General features: G+C 41.7%; 1 long non-coding RNA gene across 1 annotated transcript in view; it reads right to left on the bottom strand.

Annotated features, from left to right (window-relative positions):
• The window catches only part of LOC109311769, a 47,475-nt gene extending 34,722 nt beyond the window's left edge, over positions 1-12,753 (bottom strand). Inside the window, exon 1 of the long non-coding RNA XR_002101607.1 lies at positions 12,593-12,753. This is a non-coding gene — a long non-coding RNA (uncharacterized LOC109311769). The remainder of the gene's footprint in view (positions 1-12,592) is intronic.
• Positions 12,754-13,706: the final 953 nt, after the last annotated feature.

Below are 13,706 nucleotides of genomic sequence, written 5' to 3'. Positions count from 1 at the left end.
GCATGAGACAAATATCTTTTTGCATGCCTAGGTGACAGTTTTATATCCACTTAAGTTACATTTTTGGTACCTATGCACGTGTTGCAATTCTGATATCCCTATACTATGGGTATACAAATCTGTTGCACACACTGAGCATGTACATTAGGCTGTGCACTGGACAAGCTATATGCACAGGCTCATTCTGGGCACATAGGAGTCTATAAGTCTGGAAAGCAACCTAGTCATGAGCAATGGATGTTAGACCGGGAGGCGGCTTTCCATGTTTTAGCCCCAGTATCTACATAATTAGGGCATTTGCCATGAAGACAGATATTAGGGTTTTAGGCCACCCTGCAACACAGGGGATTGAACCTGTGTCTCTCAGACTTCCCAGCATTGAATACACTAATAGTTCTTGATCATTTTAGGCTCAAATCACTCCTCAAAATGCCAGGTCTTAGTTTTCACTTATATTCTGACTACAGGAATATAACAAAGAAATTGTTCTGTTGCAAAAAAACTCAGAAGGGCCACAGCAGGGCAGAATGCTTTTTACATTATGAATTCCAATTTGAAATTTCTGGGTTTATCTTGTGAATCATAGAATGAATCATAGAATGCTAGAAAATTAGGATTGGAAGGGACCTCAGGTCATCTAGTCCAACACCTTGTTCAAAGCAGGACCATCCCCAAGTAGATCATTCCAGCCAAGGCTTTGTGGAGCCACCTTAAAAACTGGCAAGGATGGAGATTCCACCATTTAAGTAATCTGTTCCAGTGCCTTACCACCCTTCTAGAGTTAAAGTTTTTCCTAATATGCAACTTAAACCTCTTTTGCTGCAACTTGAGACCAATGCTCCTTTTTCTGTCATCTGTCACCACTAGGAACAGTCTTGCACCATCCTCTTTGGAACCATCCTTCAGGTAGTTAAAGGCTGCTTTCAAATCCTGCCACTCAGTCTTCTCTTCTCCAAATGAAATAAAACCAGTTCCCTAAGTTTCTCCCCATAAGTCATGTGACCCAGCTCCCAAAACATTTTTGTAGCTCTCTGATGGACTATCTCCAATTTATTCACGTCCTTTCTATAGTGTAGGGTCCCAAAACTGGACATAGTACTCCAGATGTAGCCTCACCAGTGCAGAATAAAGCAGAATTACTTCCCTCGATCTGCTGGAAACACTCCTACTAATGCAGCTCAGCATGCTATAAGCCTTCATTGCAACAAGGGCACACTACTGATTCATATACATCTTATTGTCTACTGTAACTTCCAGGTCCTTTTCTGTAGAGCTGCTGCCAAGACAGTCAGCCCCCAGGCTATAGCAGTGCATTGGGTTCTTCCATCCTAAGTGCTGGACTTTTCAGTTGCCCTTTTTGAACTTCATGAGATTTCCTTTGTCCCAATCTTCCAATTTGTTGAAGGTCACTATGAATCCTAACCTTATCCTCCAGCTTATCTACTACACGCCCTCCCCTCCCCAGCTTGGTGTCATCTGCAAACTTGCTGAGGGTGTACTTTATCCCAAATTCTAGATTGTTAATGAAGATATTGAACAAAACCAGCCACACAGGGCCAACCCCTGGGGCACTCCACTTGATACTAGCTGTCAGCTAGACATTAAGCAATTGATTACTACCCATTGACCCTGACGATCCAGCCAGCTTTCTATCCATCTTACAGTCAATTCATCCAATCCAAACTTTCTCAGATTGATTTGAAGAATGCTGTAGGAGATGGTATCAAAAGCTTTGTTAAAGTCAAGGTCTGTTATGTCTACTGCTTTCCTTGCATCCACAGAGGCAGTCACCAAATCATAGAAGACAATCAAGTTGGTCAGGCATGATTTTCCCTTGGTTAATCCATGCTGACTGTTTCTAGTCACCTTCTTCTCATCCAAGTGCTTAGAAATAGATTATTTGAGGACCTTCTCCATGCTTTTCCTGGGGACTGAGGTGAGGCTGACTGGTCTATAGTTCCCTGTATCCTCTTTCTTCCCTTTTTTAAAGATGGGCACTATGTTTGCCCTTTTCCAATCATCCAGGACCTTCCCCATTCACCACAAGGTTTCAAATACAATGGCCAGCAGCTCTGCAATCACATCAGCCAACTTCCTCAGCACCCTTGAATGCATTGCATCCAGCCCCATGCACTTGTACACATCCAGCTTTTCTAAATAGTCCCTAACCTGTTCTTTCAGCACTGTTGTCTGCTCACCTTCTCCCCAGACTGTGGTGCCCAATGCCGTAGTCTAGGTGCTGACCTTGCCTGTGAAGCCTGAGGTAAATGTTGGACCCCTAAGAGTGCTAGCAATGCATGGTACCCCATGGCACTCTTGAAAGGATCTCAAAGCACTCCAGGGTACTGTGGCTGAGAATCATTGCAGTATGCTAATGACTGCACCACAGGTTAGGTATCATACAGTGGCATCTCCAACACTTCTTTTGAAGTTGACCCTTGTGAATCCAAGAGAAGGAGACATGTAGGTCCAAGGGAAAGAGATCAATTTGGAGGGTGTGTAGCTCAAGTAGATGGCTTGTGCCTAGGTAAGAGCAGCTGCTTTGCTGTAGTCCAGACCCTTGCACCCCAGTGGGGCATAAAAATCCCTATTGTACTTCTCTGCATCCATTTTTCCAATGACAGTTAAATGCAAGGGAAAGCATCTCAGCTTCAAAAGGAGCACTGGAGATTCAGTATGCAGCTAGGTATATGCATAGTCTAGGATAATACCTAGCCCAGGGTGTCCTGGCTGGTGCACTGCATAAAATCAGAGATGTGAGAGATGCAGATTGAAGCTTGCTCTGATTGAGGAAGAGTCTAGAACCCAGCTGTCCAGATTCCTGCATAGGTACTCCAGCTCTTCAGTTAATAGGACTAAAACCTGCAAGAGCCTTCCTCCATTTTATCCTAGACTTATGCATGTACCTAGCTGCATATTGCCCAGCCACTTTTTAGTACATTGAACATGCTTAATCCAAAAGTATTTGCTCATGTATCCACAGCACAGGGAAAGGGCTAAAAGGCTCATTTCGGTAACTAAAAACTTACCATTTAGGTGCACAAATAGAAACAAATCTGCCCAGATTTTGAACTGTATAAGTGCATAAAATAGATACTTTACTGAATGTTCTGGATTTCTTTTGCCTAACAATGCAAAATAGTCTTCTTCATGTAAATGAAAGTAAGAGCAGATGAGTGGGTCATACAGATTGTCAAATTTGGGGTCAGGAATATTTTTTTCCTTAGGAAAAATAAAAATGGTTTTATCAGATTGGTGCCTGGAAATGTCATGCATTACAGCTTTTGCTTTTCAGCTGCAGAAGCCAGGAAGAAAAAGTATTTTACTCTCATGAATGCTACTGGCTTCTAAGGTTGGTTTTTCCTTTGATACATTGGGACATTAGCCACAGCTAAGGTTGGAGATTTTGAATGATATGTGCTCATGCTCCTACTGTTTCTTATAAAATTCAGACAGAAAGAGTCTTGCTCTTCCAGTCAGGGTTATATGAATTAGCAAATTGGGGTTCAGAAAGGATTTAGCAATCTAATCTCGGGGGGGGGGGGCAGATTTCTGGGTAGCACAGGAGCATGGCCATCTTCCTCCAATCCTCTTATCATATATTCATCACTGTCATTGTAGTGCTGCAGCATAATCAACGTCCCCATCTCTCCTACTTTTACTTGTGGCTTGCTTTAGGATGTTCTTGGCTATTTCTGGTTGTGTGACTTGTAGTTGGAAGGATTTAAAGTGGCAATTTTGGGAAAGCCTTTGGTATAAAGATGCCTGTAAATGCACTCAGGAGGCCTTTTCCTATGTTTTTATTTACAAATCCAGTGTTCTTGCACTTTAATGTAACGAATTTATCTTTTCTTTTGGCCCATGGGTAGGAAAATCATTATACTAGCATGGAACAGAGGTAGTTTCATAATTTATAATGCCATGTCAAAGTGTTTATTTATTAAACTCTTCAGATCATCCTCTATAAAATTCAGATTACCATACATACATATGTATGTATATATGGCATACACACACACACACACTTATGATATACATACACACACATATCAAGAATGATGGGTGGGAGGGGCGGGTGGGGATGGAGCACCACCACCCACCACCCTGAGCCACCACTGCCTCCCAGGAACAGGGGGGAGAGGGGAACGCTTGCATGTGGCAGCTACTGCCACCACCCACCGTCTGGCACTGCTGCCGCTCCACATCCAGCTGTGGACAACGTGCCCCCCCACTCTATGTCTGGCCCCACATGCCCCCCATGCCCTGCTGTTCCACATCTGGCTCCCTGCCAGCCCCCTCCACCACTTTGTCTGGGCTGGTGGCTCCCCCACACCGCTCCATGTCCAGCCCCATGCCCGGCAGCAGATTAATGTGTACTGGCTCCCTGGGAAAAACGTGTAATTGGAGGTCCCCTCCCACCATGGGAGCTGGGCTGGGGAGGCAGGGGGCTCCTGGTGCTGGTGGGGAAGACTGGGGGGACCATGCTGGGCTGGAGGTGGTGGGAGCACATGCACGCCTCTTCTCCATGCTCCCTGCTCCCCACTCTGCTATGGTCAAACATACACACACACACACACATAGGAACACACACACAGGCATGCACATAAATGGGTGTACACTCTCAGTCACTCTCTGCAGCGGACAGACACAGATATACTCTCCCTGGCATGGACACAGACACATGCACACACACACACAGATGGGTACACATTTTATTCACTCACTCTCTGCACATGGACACACAGGCAAACACACTCTCTCTCCTGCCATGAACACAGATGCATGCACGCATGCACACACATCCATGCATGCATGCACACACCGACATGCACAAACACACAGACACACATTTGCAAACACACAGACAGATGCATACTCTTCTCACTCACTCCACACATGGACACACAGAGACAAATACACTCTCCCTGCTATGAGCATAGATGCATGCACGCATGCACACACATCCATGCATGCATGCACACACCGACATGCACAAACACACAGACACACATTTGCAAACACACAGACAGATGCATACTCTTCTCACTCACTCCACACATGGACACACAGAGACAAACACACTCTCCCTCCTGCCTTGAACAGAGACACACATGCACGCACTGACACGTGCACACAGACACATAGACCAGCACACAATCTAGTCACTCTCTGAATGCCCCAGCTCTGCTCGTCCTGCCCGGGCTGGACTGTGCTGCCTCCAATTCATGCAGGTGGCAGAACGTGTCCAGCCCCAGCACAGGCTGGAGGGAAGAGGAGGGGAGGACTGTGGCATTCCTGTCCTGGGAGTTCCTGCTGCTTCCCTGACCCTTTCCCCTGCTAGAGAACAGGCAACCCTCCTCTGCCCACTGCCTTGTTGCAGCTGCAGGCCCCTCTCCCTCTGCCCTGCCCAAATGTGTGGGATTTTGCTGTGCTCCGGGGGTTGAAGCACAGGGAGGCAATCGAAGCCAGCAAGGAGCACCACATGGATCTGTGCACCTCCGCAGCTGCAGGCAACTCCATGCGTGTTCCCTGCTGCCTCTGATCACATGCCCCACCCCCCTCCCATCCCAGAAGCAAAGGGAAATCCCAGACAACCCACTCGGACTGAGAGGGCTTTAAAAAGAACAGGGACATGCCCGGGAAACCCAGACATATGGTAACCCTATCTTGGCGGCACATGTGCACTTAAGCAAAAGCGTTATGGACATACAGATTAAGACCTTCATTATATTAGAATGTGTATGTGTGCATGTTTAACACTTTTAAGACAGGACATTTTTAATACTTTTTAAAAGTGTTTTTAAGTAAAAAATATTAATGGTTTTATTTTTCTCTCATGTTTTTATTATTTTATATATGCACAACGTGTGTGTGAGTGTGTGTGTGTGTGCATGCGTAAATATATTTAGACTAATACAATAATTTATTGTGAATGTGTTGTAGGCATCTGATATTTCTTTCTTATTTAAGACATAATTGCTTACTGGACATCTTACACTACTTCATTGGAATGTAAAGCCACGGTGTACATGAACAATAATTTTAAATTCCTTTTGACAACTAAACATGGCTACAGGAGCATATCAAGCTACAATCAAGAGAACTGCATTGCCTCTCTGTCTCCTTTTGTTACTGTGACTTATTCTGTCCCTCTGGCTTTTTCAGCTTTCTCCTAAGTTAATGGGTTCTCAACTCTGAGATACCTGATATCTTGTCTTGCCATTAATCACTCTGAAGTTAACAGCTAGTACACCTTTCAGCACTATCTTGACTTTAAGTCTGTCCACATAGTAATGAATCAAAGTCATGAAAATATAGGATAGTGACTTTTGAAAGCAAAACCTTTTTTTCCCCTTATCAGTCAGTCTTTTCACTTTTAAAGAATTATTTTCATATACAATGCATTATTTCACAAGAATGACAATCTGATTAGAAGTTAACCTATTAATAAAGCTAATTGGACATACAATTAAAGATACTGGCAATTTTTCTAAGTAAAGATTTGAATTAGACCAATTCATTTCATTATTACTGGAAATGTTATGAGCTGAACAACTATTGCAATACATAATTTAAAAATGTAGCTGAGTCAGACTTTAATGAATATAGCAAAATGCTGCTTAAAGTAGCGTGAAATGCTATACTGTCTTGATTTTGTATTTTCATGGTGCTGAGGGATTTTGATAAATTATTGCTTAGTGTATTAAAGATTATACATTTCACTCATTTATTGTTTTTCATCTCAGTAGACCTAAATAGAACTAGACTTTTTGGTGAACTTGTAACTTGACACATAGCCTCCTTGTCCTGGGTTCTAAAAAAGGCATCCTGGACCTGGATGAACTGATCTGCAAAGGGGAACTGAGAGTAGGGTCTGAGAATTAGCAACAATTACTAATTAATTCCATAGCCCAATATAATTCTAGTAATTGTGATTTGGAGGCTTCCTGACTTGTATTTTTATTTATATTTAAGAAATCAAACTCCATGGGCTACACTTGCCATGACTGTCTGGTTAAGTTTTGGTTTTTTATTGTGTGTGCTGGGAGTGGAGGAGGCTTAGGCCAGTACATCAATAACTGTTAATAGCAGATAGCTCTTATATCTCAAAGCTACTGTCATAGTGATCACAGCCATTCAGATTAACATCACTCTGTCTTCACCTATTCTTGTAAGTCAAAACCATAATTTTTTGAGCAAGCTTTGGAATTTGGGAAAGACAAGAAACTGGGTAACTTTCCATACTCTTATGAAAAGTGTTGGTAAAATTGAAACACTAAGTCAAATTGACTACTGGCCTTAATGGCTCCAATTTGTTTCCATGTGCACTTCAAGATGTTGCTTTGGATATGTATATCTCTAAACAATTTGACCCTTCTGGGCAAGGTTGCCAATCTAAGCCTTTTTTTTTACTGGCAATCTGCACAATTTTTTATTCACAACCAAACCTGTGACTGACATGTTTCTAATGACATGTTTTACATCAACAGGAGCCAACTTTTTTAGCAGGCATGCCACATATTAGTTCCCCACCTTTTCTGAGATCCATTCCGTACCCCTTCTTCTGCCTGATCTTCTGGTCTGCTTTCTGTTTCATGCCCTATCTGCTGCTGTACTGACTGGCTTCTCCCTGATCTCCCTTGTGCCACGCAGAAGCTGCCAAAGCCACTTGTAGCACTCATGACACGGATTGGCAACCCCTATTTTACAAACTGTAAATGTAAACCTTCTGCCAAGGCCCTGGACCAGGGCCAGATTCAAATTTAGGGCTCAACACCAACCAAAGTAAAAAGATTTCATTGTCAGTAAAAAGCCTGCAAATTACCAGTAAAAAAAATTGCTCTTGGGTTGGCAACCATTGTTGGCCAACCTGGTTGCCTTCTATAATGAGGTGACTGCCTCAGTAGATTCAGGAAGACCAGTGGACATGGTATAGCTTGATTTTAGCAAGACTTTTGATATGGTCTCCCACAACATTCTTGCAGGCAAGCTAAGGAAGTACAGGCTGGATGAATGGACTGTAAGGTAGATAGAAAACTGGCTGGAGCATTGGGGTCACAGAGTAATAATCAATGGCTTGATATCTAGTTGGCAGCCAGTATCAAGTGGATTACCCCAGGGTTTGGTCCTGGGGAGGGTTTTGTTCAATGTCTTCATTGTGCCTGGAAGATGGCATAGAGCACACCCTCATCAAGTTAGCAGATGACACCCAGCTGGGGGGAATACTAGATATGCTGGAGGGTAGGGCTAGAATTCAGAGTGACCTAGACAAATTGGAGGATTGGGCTAAAATAAATCTCTTGAGGTTCAGCAAGGACAAGTGCAAAGTCCTGCACTTAGGACGGAATAATCCCATGCATTGCTACAGCCTGGGGGCTGACTGGCTGGGCAGCAGCTCTGCAGAGAAGGACGTGGGAGTTATAGTGGACAATAAGCTGAGCATGAGCCAACAATGTATCCTTGTTGCAAAGAAGGCAAACAGCATATTGGGCTGCATTGGTAGAACTGTTGCCAGTAAATCAAGGGAAATAATTATTTAACTCTATTTTGTACTAGTGAAGCCACATCTGGAGTTCTGCGTCCAGTTTTCAGCGTCCCCCACCCCCCCTACAGAAACAACATGGACAAATTGGAGAGAGTTCAGTGGAGGGAAACAAAAATGGTGAGGGGCCTGGGGAGCATGACTTATGAGGAAAGACTGAGGGAACTGGTTTTATTTAGTCTAAAGAAGAGGAGACTGACAGGGGTTTTAATAGCAGCCTTTAAGTACCTGAAGGGTCATTCCAAAGAGCATGGAGCTAGATTTTTCTCAGTGGTAGCAGATGACAGAACAAGGAGCAATGGCATCAAGCTGCAGCAAGGGAAGTTGGAAGTTTAGGTTAGATATTAGGAAAATTTTCCTCACTAGGAGGGTAGTAAAACACTGGAACAGGTTACCCAGAGAGGTGGTGGAAACTTCATCTTTTGAGGGTTTTAAGACCTGGCTAGATAAAGCTTTGTTTGGGATGATCTAGTTGGGGATGGCCCTGGTTTGAGCAGGGAGTAGGGCTAGATGACTTCCTGAGGTCCCTTCCTAACTTAATATTCTATGATTCTATTCACTGAACCCTAGGTGCAAGTCTCAACAAAATTACAAACTACTGTTTAAAAACTTACAGCTTTAAAACGCTGTGTTCACTCTATATCATCCCTTAGAAATTCTGTGAGGAAGGCAAGAAAACCACCAAATATTGTCTTTCCCAAAGGGGAGAAAATATTTTTTGATCCCCAAATTGGGTAATACGAAAGACTTGCAGCATAGTGCAATTCAGACTTACACCTCTGTTTCAAAGTAAAGGGGAAGGACAAGCAGTCATATAAGTATGACTAGGGCATCCTTTAACAGAGCTTCACAAACAAGAAAACCTTAGTACACTTTCCTTTTCCATCGCACAAGTAGGCTGTCTTTGGTGCATTCTGGATAGAGTAGGAAGGGGTAAAATCTAAGGATAGCCAAACCTGTTCCTCCATTTTTCTTCCTCTTAAAAGCCCAAGAATTGACTCTCTCCATTGGCATTCTGTTCAAATATCTTTTTCCCAGTAAAACTGGGAAGGCAGGGGCCAAATTTCCATGAAGGACTTACACCTGTTGAACATTTCCCTTCAAGCCCCATTAATAAATTCTACTTTAACTAACAGCTGTGAATAGAACACTTTCTAAGGTTAAATTCATAGCATTTTGCCTTCACAAAATATCATTTTAGAACACACTGGTTGTGTCTACAAGATGCTTTACTACATAGTAACATAGTTTACTGTGCAGTAAATGATGCTATTTGTGACTAAATTTTCTACCAGCAGTAGAGTGGGCGCTGGGAGCTCCTTGCTGCCAGGGAACGGGGACATTGGCCCCACTTGGACTCTGGTAGCTGAGCCCACCATGGCAGCAGGCAGCTCCTCCCAGGACACAAATTTGTGTCTTCAAAATGGTGCAACTAATATAAAAAATTTTGGACAGGTAAGATTTCAAAATCAAAGGAAATCCTAATAAAATTTGTATCAATTGTATATGAATAAAATATTTTGATGTTTTAATTTAAAGATGTTTAGAGCTAAGTCATGTTAAAGCTAAATTATGATTGTTCATTTTGTAGCCCTTTTCATCTGCAAGTATGGGTCTTGTTACACCTTACACTATGAGCAGCACAAATGTTGATCAGTCTTAGTGCTAGCTTGGGGTTTGGGACAGTCACAACCTTAGTTTAGAAACCTTCTCTGACTGGATCCGAGCTGCACAGCTGTTACTGGGAGATAAGAATCTCACAGGGCTTGTTCTGCAATCGGGGAGTGGGGGCTCGGAGCTCCCTGCTTTGGTGGAAATTGTCCCCTGGGCTTTGGTGGCAGAGGGCACCCTGGCAGCAGGCAGCCCCCAGAGCCAGGGAGCAATCTCCCATCCCCTGCTGCCCAGGTCACTGGAAGCACATTTGTTCCCAGCTGGCCATCTACATATGCCATACTGTGCAGTAATTATCCCCAAGTAAATTTGTTACTTGTATTTATAGGTAGCAAATTTACTTATGAGTAAAGTAAATTACTGTGCAATAAGTATCTGCATGTGTAGACAGTGACGCTTACTGAGCAGTAATTTGCTGTAATCTCTAGTAAAGCATCTCATGTAGACACACCCAGTGAGTTCCAATCAAGAACCAAAGCTTGAAAATACATTGTAATAAATCCCATTACACACGAACACAACAGTCAGCACAGATTTAGGACGAAGATAAGTATTTCAGTTTTATAAGAGAGTAAATTAGAATATTTTAAAATCTGTAGTAATTCGTTTCAAAGAGACAATCTTATTTTCCTGTTACTGAAGCCAAATTACCAAAGTCATCCTCTGACAATTCTTAAACAAAGGAATATATAGATACCGTATTTTCCCACATGCAACATACACTTTTTTCCTCTGGAAAGCACCAGCAAGGACATGGAGGGCATAGTATGTATGAGAAATATGGTAAGAACACTTTTTGCCACTTATGGGTAAGAGAAAGAAAAATCTGCACGTGACTCACAGGGAGCAAAATAATGAGCAGGGTCTGCTGCTGCCGTTCAGTTACTTTCTTCAAGGAAAGATGTTTTATTTCGTTCTGTCTTTCAAAAACAAAATGTGCATTATATTCTGGGGCATGTCATATGTTCATATGTTTTCATATGAAAATATAGTATCAATTAACTTTGGAAATGGGGAATATCTTGACTTGAATCACTTCTGTCAGTAATAATATTCTGTGAAAGAAGGAAATAATTAATACTTGAAGCATGATTTAAACCACACAAGAACAGCCACATGGTCCTGTAAAATCCTCCAACTGATTTAACAGACAATCCTCATCTGTGAAGCGGAAACCTGTAGAATGCTAATGAAGCAGGAGAAATAAGAAAGTCATGAAGTCATTTCAGACTGTTCAAAGCAATGCACATAAGTATGAATTCAGCAGAAGAGTGGAAAGCTGCCAGGAGCTAACCAGGTAGACCATGTAGGTGGGACATGTATCCAGGGTTCTGCTTACTCTGTAAGTAGTGGTATTTATAAGCTTTCTCAGCAGTAGCACAAACTGCACCTGTATTAAAGGGATAGCATACTCTAATCCTGAGTGTCACTGAAATATTTTGAATCCCAGAACTATTTAATCATTTTGTACATTTTTCCTATCTCTGACTCTGCTGACAGAACAATACCCATTACTGTTTTTTTTCACCCCCAAAGAGAACCTCCTTTCAGTTGTCAGCATAATACAGACTTCTGTGTAGCACAGGAGTTTTTTACTCTTCCTTATGTAACACTTTGAAAGGTCCAGTAAATGCACTTGGCTGATTAAAAGAAACAACAAAAAAAAACCCAAAACAACTTAGTCATTTCCCCCAATGTTAACTCATGTTTGTTGTGATTTTTTGAAGCACTCTATCATTTCCATGATTTGTAGCAGGGGTTTAAAATCTGATAGCCATTTCAAGAACCTAGATTATTTGGAAAAGAAAATAGAGGACAAGAAAATTGCCAGTTGCATTTCCACAGTAGACATTATGAGAAGCTTGCCCTATCATCTCTGAACATTCCCTATGCACTGAGAATGCTCCCCGCACAAATCCTCCTGAACCAGACACACACAGAAAAATAACGTATGCACAAAATGGATACTTTTCTTTATCAAAGACCACTGGGAGTAAATTATTTATTTCAGAATTACAGCTTCTCTTGTACATTTAAGCCTAGCTTTGCTGAAACACAGGTCAAAGGGTAACCATGTTTTCAGGAAACATTACACAGAATCGTATTAAGGTAACATATTTAACTGTCATTTTTTATTAATGCCATCCAGCCACTGTACCCAGTAATATTTCATGAATCTGTCTAGTGTGCCACACCCCCTTCCCCCCCACCCCAATTGGAATATTCTTAAATAATTTTTACACTGAAACTATAGGTACTTAAACTGCCAGGATAGCCCGATCCCTTACTGTACAGACTCTCCTTACTTCATATGCACACAGAACGTATTGTCAAGAAGTAGTCATGAAGGAGTAAAGAAGTACATGTAATTATATTCACCTTCTTTTTTAGGTCACACAGTTGATAGTTTTCTCCTTTTTCCTTCTCTAATGTTTCTTAAAAATTTTCTAACTATTCCATGGCCTAAAATGCATGTCACTTGACTTTTACAGCTGTATAAATGGAGCTCAAATGAAAACTGCTGTGTCTCTCATTCCATGTCCAAAGGCTGCCACACTGTCAGCAAAAGGAAGGTATAAGTTTTTCTGGTTAGCAGCAGTCCTCTTAGTCAATGATTGATTTGCTCTTCTCAGGTCTGTTCTTGTCAGAAAGGAAATCTTTGCCTGCAGACAAACTGATAGAACTACAGTTCTACCAGTGAATAAAACAATCAGTGCCTTAGATATTCATAGGGAACCCATTCACATAAAGCAATAAATATTTTAGTAAGAATCCTAGCTCAGTCAGATCAAAGGGTCATACTGAGTTTTGCATTTATTGTTTTCTTCATAAAACTAGAAAACTATCTTAAATCAACTAGTGAAAAGACATTCATAAGATCTGTTAGGTTACAAAGGTTTTTACAGCAGATATGACATTCTGCCAAAATCATATCCATATACTCCTGACTTCTGTCATACAGGAAAATCCACCAGTTTATCTATCTATCTATCTATCTATCTATCTATCTCAGCAGTTCATTTCCCAACAGTGATTTGGTCATTTCTTCAGCTGAAGGTGTCTGGGATGCTCAGGACCCCTTGTTTTTTTTTAAAGATTGACATAAAACAATTAGAACTTTTGCCAAATCAGCTTAAGTTTCATCAGTGATTAAAACGAATGGGACTTTTAAAAGCATTTTTTTTTTTATAAAACTCTTTGTTCTGTGTGTGCGTTTGTCTGTGTGGGTTTCTTGGCACTGTATTATCCTGGCTTTCTCTTCTTTGCTATACCTATACTTAGCTTCAAATAATCAACAATAAAATCCCTTCCTTCCTTCTCACCTATTTTATTTCCTCTTTTACTTGAACTTCAAAAAAGAAAAGAAACTGTTATAATCTAAAAGGGCTTATGCCACCAAACTATTTGGGAGAAGATGGGAAGGGTCTGTTGTACTGTGTTGTTACATGTTCCATTCACATGCGATAACTCTAAGGAATGTTATTTGGTATGA

This window comes from Crocodylus porosus, unplaced genomic scaffold (genome assembly GCF_001723895.1).
Source record: "Crocodylus porosus isolate Cpor-Errol unplaced genomic scaffold, CroPor_comp1, whole genome shotgun sequence".
Lineage (NCBI taxonomy): Eukaryota > Metazoa > Chordata > Crocodylia > Crocodylidae > Crocodylus > Crocodylus porosus.
Note: the sequence above shows the minus strand (reverse complement) of the source record. Positions and strands in the feature narration are given on the sequence as shown.